This window comes from Triticum aestivum, chromosome 5A (assembly GCF_018294505.1).
Source record: "Triticum aestivum cultivar Chinese Spring chromosome 5A, IWGSC CS RefSeq v2.1, whole genome shotgun sequence".
NCBI lineage: Eukaryota > Viridiplantae > Streptophyta > Magnoliopsida > Poales > Poaceae > Triticum > Triticum aestivum.
In genome coordinates, this window is record NC_057806.1 from 674,254,019 (window position 1) to 674,262,028 (window position 8,010).

Below are 8,010 nucleotides of genomic sequence, written 5' to 3' on the forward strand. Positions count from 1 at the left end.
TGCTACTGTGCAGGATCAGACTCTCGCTCTTCACTATGTGCCCTCTGAGTTACAGTTGGCAGATTTCTTCACGAAGGCACAGACTCGAGCACAGCATAGTTTTCTTCTCTCCAAACTCAGTGTTGTTGATCCACCATGAGTTTGAGGGGGGGTGTTAGATGTGTATAGCCCTTTTCGGTTTATCCCCATTGTATAAGGGGTCTCTTGCACTTTACCACACATGTACATGTATTGGCCTCTGGCCCTCCTGAGAATGCAGTTGCCATTCATCCAACACATACCATCATTTAGCGTCTATGTATTCTATCTGATTAGCTTTCCTTAGTGCCGTCTGATGAGAGGCATTCTTGTTGCCCTGTACACATCTTGTGCTCCTATGATGGGGCAGATGATGTTATTTAATTAATTATTGGAATAAAATGATAATCCATTGGGCTCCCTTCGTTCCTCGTGTCTTTTTTTGCATGTATAGTACTTCACTGCTTCCTGCATGTGATTCCATTTGATTTCACTTTGATTTTGTTTTCTGCAGATCATTTCTTGGTGGCTGCTAATGAATCATGTAAGGATGGCGCAGAACTCACCAGGGGAAAAAGACCGAACTACGGAGTTTCCCCATTGTTAGAGCTCTTGGTGCCCGGACAAGCCGTCTATCTCGATTCTCCCTTCGCAGCTCAGCTCCACCGACCAGGTCAGTCCTCATTAATGGACGGTTACATGGTTTGTTTTCCTTTTGAACTCTAAATGTGTGCCCGCCTCTGAGTAATTTCTTGGATCCATGTGTTCTGTTCAGATGGCGATGGCTGACGAAGAGCTTGATGTCCATGGCTCGTCAGGTTCCGCTGGCTCCACTAACAGCCGTCTATGGGCGCTTGCACAGGTCAGGTGAAATCCATCCTGTCCCCTCTCTGATTTTACTGGACGGTTGCAAAAATATGATGAGTGTGTGATGCTGGAATTTTTATAATCAAAAGAAGTACTCATAGATGTAAACATTGCTAACTCTACAAAGAAACACGCATCTGATCTAGGGATTATTGATGCTCGCAGATAGTAGTAAAGAGATAGTGATATTTAGATCCAGGCAGTGTGATGATTTTAACTCTATTTCTTTGACGTGCTCTTCGTGTAGTTAATAGATCTGTAGGTGTTTCCTCGATTGATTAGATGTTGTCTAGCCTTCTATGTAGATGTATTTTGTTTATAAAGCGCAAGCATTCTACGTGCTAATTAGATTTCTGTCTTTGAAGGTGATCATATTGATCTTACCTTATCGACTGCTCTTACAAAAACAAGTTGTATTTTCAACTGATTAATAGCCCCGTTGTTCTTAAAAATGCTCATCACATGCTCAAGACAATCTGACTAACCGATAGACTTAACGTATCTTTTTTTAACACTATGTCTACTTTTATCCGCGACTGATTTCTCTGATATCTCTCCCGTGCTGTGATGCAATTACTGTAAGCAGCTCCTCGTGGCCTTATGTTCTATGTTCTCGGGCACTACAGGATACCAAGCGAGTGTTTAGGATCCCACACCGGGAATTTCTTGACATGCTCCTAGCACACCTTAGGCTAATCATTGGCTCAGTATGATCGTGTTGTATATGACGATGGCAAGATCTGTGTGACTATCTTTTTCAACACCTCTACATTGGATCTTGGAGGACCAATCATTATGAACGCGTCGTGTCGTCATTCCTCCTGGTCTACATTATGCCCAAGACATGCAAAGTTGTGGATCGTCTGCAAGCTACCATGTGCTTTTGTACGTCCTATGCTTGTGATATTTGCTACTAAACCTATTGTGCTACGTGCTTTCTATGTTCGTACATTGTTAGGTGGCTCCTTATTGTGTGCATACCAACAAACCTTATTCTGGATGATTATTTGTTAGTTTTTTATTTTTATCATGGTTGACAGAATAATGAGTGCAAAAATTACTTTGCTTAAATCTGGTTGCTTGGCTGACAAAGATATGCTTTCTATGCTTGTGATGATTTCTATGCTATGGATTTTATGTATTGGATTAGGGCCAGTGCTTACTTAGGCCATTTTAATTTTGATAAGCCTATTGTTAAAGTTCAAGATACTACGGTTGATGGTTGAGTACAACTGTACATAGATTCTCCTTTGATTTTCCTTTACGGTATATACTGAGTGGATTGTAAATATTGTTACCTTGGCCATTATTCTTTGTATGATGTATACAGTGTGAATGCATATGCTAAACCTGGCGTTTGGACCGGCACCCTCGCGCCAAGGCGCGATCCTAATCTAGTGTGAGGTTGAAGGAGGAGGCGGAGTGGCACACTCAGTTCGCCGAGAGGCCAAGTCGACCCGTGGGCATATGGCTTGGGTCAGCATAGCCCCTGCTGGAGGCAATCACGGGGCTCTGGGCCAACGTCAGTGCATAGGTCTATAGTGGTGAGGCGACAACCATCGACGGCTTGTTCGGCGGTGGCGCAATAGGGAGCGTGTTGCGTGTTAAGGTCCCTCCCAATGCTCCACCTTGTACATGTGCTAAGTCTTCCACGTAGGTTAAAAATCTGATGTGGCGAGTTATTTAAGAGGAGAGAGATGAGTATGGTGACCCCAAAAAGGAACAATGCTAAGCGCGTGAACCTAGGCAAAACATTTAAAGGAAGGAAACCCACCAATACATGAAGAGCTTTAGTTGCTAAATCATTAAATGAAGTAAGCTTAGCAACCATAAGCTAAGCACCTATGCATTGGGGAGTATAGTTGCTAAGCTATTTAATGTGCTTAGCACCTCATCTAAGCACCCATGCATTCGCAGCAGCCTAAGTAAATGAGGCCTCGAGCAGGGAACTGGATCGACATCCGCACCTTTATCAGTTGAAGGAGGAGAAGTGGAAAACTGAAGAGGTAGGGAACTGAATCGACTTGCTCACTTCTATCGTTTCGTTGAAAGCCATAAAGAAGCGAAACTGAAGAAGAGGAAGAAAGGAGTCGTCGGTTGACTGCTCAAAACAAAATGTTTAGAATTGTGTGAGTGGAGAACTGATGACGTGGATTGATGCTGACTTGGATAGGCTGCATGTTTAGATAGATAGGTTAGTGGGGATGAATCTCTTAGGTATATAGGATTTTCCCCCTCTAATAGAGTACCGAAAAATGACTCCAAACTGAATAGGCATGAAACAGAGAGGTGCGGCGGTGGAAGCAGAAGAACTGCCCGATATTTAGCGTTTTCTCGGCGGAAGATAAATATAGGCTTTGAGCGATAATGGATCAAAGCACTAGGGGTCCACGCAGCCCCTAGTAGTTTAGTGGGGGCGCATGGGGTCTATGGTCCACCCCCATCCAGGGTCACTAACCTCTGGAAGCTTCCTGATGCAAAATAATTTCTAATTTTTTCGGGGGGGGGGGGGGGGGGGGGGGGGTTGGAGCACAGTAAAATTGATTTTCTTCAAAGTACAAAAACACGAGAAAAAAAATCACCTGACACTGGGCACTGAGCTAATAGGTTAGCCGAGAAAAATGATAAAAAAAATTGATGCCAAAATGATATAAACATGACATGAAAAAATAAAAAAATATAGTTACGTTTGCGACATATCAGCATCTTATTGTAAATGCCACTAGCATGAACTATAATCAATCTGATGTAATTAGGCATGACTACAAGAATAGTGATGCAATGCAATAGTCTATAGTTGATACAAAGCAAGCAACATCAAAATGAATAAGTAAAATCATTCTCGTTGTTCATGGCTCACTTCTTTCATGTCAAGCTTTTAGGTATGGGAAGAGAATGCCAAATTTTATCATGAAAGCATAGTACACTATGTCTTCACTGTATCAAGAGACAATCTACCCATTCAAATTGTCGATCAAATGAATAAATTACATAACCTCCTTTCAACCAATGAATAATTTATGCAATACTTGAGCACGAGCCTTGATCTTTGCACTAAAATTGAACAAAAATGATAGAGGTTTAAAAAAGGACAAAAGTGAAAGAGAGTCTTGCATCAACGCATTTGATCATTAGGCAACGAAGAGACGTTCGAATCGATGTTCAACACCTAGGTTCTATAGTGTAAAAATTTCCCAACTAGTATCTATATAAACATGAAGCATACGAAAATTCTCTATAAGAAATGCAATGCGCTACTTTGAAGTATGCAAAAAGGATAGTGATGATGTGATGCGGATATTCAATTCTGAGCCCAGGCTCAGCTGATCCTGAAATCATAGCCGTCAGCAAGCATGTGGATCTGTGCATGTCCATGTATTTCGGTCTGTATAGCATATGTATCGCACGCAAATAAAGCCAGCACATGGGCGCATTAATTGCAATGGCAGCGGTAAGGTGAGGGCGGAACAGGTACTCATGGAACGGCTCAGTCGCTTGTGCAAGGCAGCTGTCTGAATTCTCTACTGCTGCCTACCAAGGTTCCAGCTGGTTGCCAAGCGCCGAGCCGATGGGTAACCCTGCACCAGCCTCTACACAAATTGCATTTACTCAGTCAGCGATTGAAAGCAGAAACGCGCGGGTGAACAGATGCATGGTATGATTAACATCTGCAGTGCCACGTGTACTCATCAGGCACAAGTAAACTGTACACGGTGCACAACAAACAGATATTCTACCAAACATTCATTTCCAGTCACACATAACAACTCAAAACAAGCACACACACAGAGGAAGATACTGATCAACGTCAAACAAGTTCACTCAATGTCACACTTTAGTCCCACGTTCAGATGTGGAGGAACAAGCATGGAGCAAAGCTCAACACACCAGAAGTCCTCATAGCACAACATACATCAATTAAAATCTAGTTTTCACATTTGATTCTGCGGACAACGAAGCAGTTATGATGTGCATGTGTTCCGGCGGTGTGCTTCCATTACACCGTTGTTGAATTTTCCTGGTTTTCGCGATTGCTTAGGGGCATCACCCCGCCCAAGGCAAGTTCATCTTTTGTGGCCGTCGCGGCGACAGATACTGCAAAACCTTGTCCGTTTACTCATCCCTCGTACGGTGCTTTCTCTTGGCTGTCCGTCGGTCTGCCAACTCCTCTTCGCTTCTTCGGGGCACTTTGACCTCCAATTGCATGATCTGAACCCCCCCAATTTGCAATAAATTCAGTTTCTCCTTTCCCACGCAGCACTCCTGCAAGCGTATTTCCCTGACGGTCCACAAAACCTAAACCATTCGTCTGCTCAACGAATGGCGGCCCGCTGGCGAGCAATGCCTTGAGGCCAGCCGACATGTGTTTGAAACCTTCCATGCTCGCGTCGCCCCTCCTGACAACGTCCATATCTTGCACATACAGAGTACCAAAAGGACTTATTAACCGACTGGTCTTTCTGGTACTGCACAAGGTGTCTGGACAGAGGATATTCCTTGCATCCTTCGTTCACCGCTTCACGATGGGTTTTGCAGGAATCTCCTCCAGGTGAAGCACGTCCATCACCTGCATTATGACAAACAATGTCATCTCTACAACTAATGGAACTGCCAAATAGAGATGAACTCAAATTCTTTTTGCTTAACGAGGGAGAACAAACGATATGCTTCATGATTTCTTACCATTCAGACATGAGAGCACAGCATGCCCATGTGCTCGAATTGCCCGCACTCACACTACAACTCTAAACCGGCGGCCTTGACGGTCACCTAGTACATGACCCTGCTCCATCATGCCCATGTGCTCGAATTGCCCGCACTCACACTACAACTCTAAACCGGCGGCCTTGACGGTCACCTAGTACATGACCCTGCTCCATTTCTCCCTCTTGGCTGCATTGTTTTCCTCATCTTCTCAACTTCTGTAACATTGTAAGCCGTTCCTTTAATCAGTAGCCGACCAAACTGTTCAAACAAAGAGTTAATATTATATACAAATCAAATATTTAAGACAAGAAAATAATAGAGCACACACTATCTTAAATAGAGTTGAAGCAATACCGCTGTACTCTAGAATGGAAAAACGCATACAAAGAATATGATTTGTTTAACTAAATGGCACAAGAGATGCAAACCACAAGAATCAACATTGGGAAAACTGCACGTAGACGTAGTAGGAGACAAAAACTGAAGCTAGAAAGGTACGAAACTCACTAACAAATATCAGAACAAAAATAACCAACAAAATAGATGTGATTTTAATACAAACAACTGTTGGTGATATTGCCAGTCACTTAATTAGTTGGGTAGCAACTTTAAAACAAACTAGGTATTGTTATTTGTCTTGCCAAATTTAAAAATATAATCAAGGGCTGTAGTAAATATCTAGCAGAAAATATCTCACATGGTCACAGAGGCATAATTTTAGTCAACTATTTGGAATATACCACTCCAAAATAAAGTACAACCACATGCTTCTTTTTCAGCAAAATACGCACCTATGTAAAACAAATAGCGCCTTTGATGTTTCAGAGCTGATGTTTTGAACATTCAGAGTCTAGAAATTGCCTGATAACCTGATTTGATGATTCTGTATAATCAACAACATCAGAGGGTACATTTTGGAAATCTTGCCGGACTAATGAAAAACAGAATTAACCAGATACATAGTCATACTTGTAATGAGAAGTTGAGAACTATAAAAGAACATATTAAATTTTAAAAAAGAATGGACTTGTCTCGAGAGTTCGAGACCAACAAAAAAAATCTTTACGTGCTAATCACTACTCAAACATCTAATAGAAAGAGCACAACTTCACTTTTTACATTTGGTGTACTTCCAAAGCTTCGAGTTCAGTAATGATGTCAAAAACGCTCTTATATTATAGGAGGAGGAGTAGATAGTAAGATTCCTACATGACATGACAAAGTATGAGTTATGTGCATCCACAAACTGATTACATCAATAGATAACAATAAAGATGGCCAAACTACGGCATGTTAAATCAAACATAGGTCAAGATTTGAAAGGCAACAATTTTTCTGGTCTAGCGCATCTAGGCAGAAGCACTTGTCCCATAACTTGAAAACCACATCTAAAAAAATTCTGACAATTAAGATGCGAACACCAAACGATGTGCTTCTTTGTAATATTATTTTCTCAACAGAAAGGATACCAAACAAGTATCTCAAAAAATTAATAATTAAGACCCAATCTGTCGAAAGTGTCATTCTTGAGATCAAAAGCTTAATTAGCTCGGAAAAGGAATGACGACTGGACTCTCATTGGTCAAGTACTAAAGACCAGACAATGTTGGAACAACCTAATTAGCCTGAGATTATAACAAGAAGTGTCAAAAACCCCTTTATCTAACCTGCAGCCAAGGGTACGGCAAATACAACTTTAGCACATTTTCTGTTCAGATCCAAACAGAGAACGCTAGCAAAATTGCTCCCTGTCACTGCTGCCGGTCTGATCACCAACGCTACCGAAGATGGGAGGGGTGCTCGCCCAGCCACATACCTTCACCGTCGGCTTCCCATTACCCATTGGGCATGTCTCCTTCTCGACGCCATCTGCCGCCGCTACCAGGTGCCTCCCAATTGGCACGAGTAACACAGATCGCCGCAGTAGCACCGCCAGAGGAATCGGATCTGGATGAGTACAGGCAGTCCGCAAACTCCTCCCGAAGGGGAAACCTGCAACTCATAGCCATGGGGGGGGCGGCGGGGCCACAGTCAGCCGGCGGCTCCGTCAGAGGGGGGGGGGGGGGGGGGGGACATGAATAAAAACTGTAGATCTCCAGGTGAGCAAGGTTTACCGGTCGACGGCGTCGAGCAGGAACTAGACCGGCATCTTCCATCGCCGGCTAGCCCGAGCAGACGCGCGGGGGGGGGGGGGGGGGGGATCGCCGTCAGCGGCGGATGTACCGAGAGCTACTGTTCCACGGCTCAGAAAAAAAGCAAACGTGCCGGTCCACGGACCAGGACGAACCACGCGCGGACGGCGCCTGACCCATACGGTCTGGGCCCGATTGGACGCACTGTTCTTTTTTTTTTAGCATCAGTACAGACACAAACGCTTATATACATGCGCATACACTCACCCCTATGAACGCACACACG

At 43.4% G+C, this 8,010-nt stretch overlaps 1 long non-coding RNA gene across 2 annotated transcripts; it reads right to left on the reverse strand.

Annotated features, from left to right (window-relative positions):
- Positions 1-4,616: 4,616 nt before the first annotated feature.
- Positions 4,617-7,799, reverse strand: LOC123105889 (uncharacterized). 2 transcript variants are annotated; one of them, XR_006451065.1, is made up of 5 exons: positions 7,707-7,799; positions 7,409-7,584; positions 6,384-6,475; positions 5,569-5,850; positions 4,617-5,452 (listed from the first exon to the last, which is right to left on the reverse strand). It is a non-coding gene; the product is annotated as an uncharacterized lncRNA (long non-coding RNA). The 2 variants fall into 2 exon arrangements; XR_006451064.1 differs by lacking the exon at positions 6,384-6,475.
- Positions 7,800-8,010: the final 211 nt, after the last annotated feature.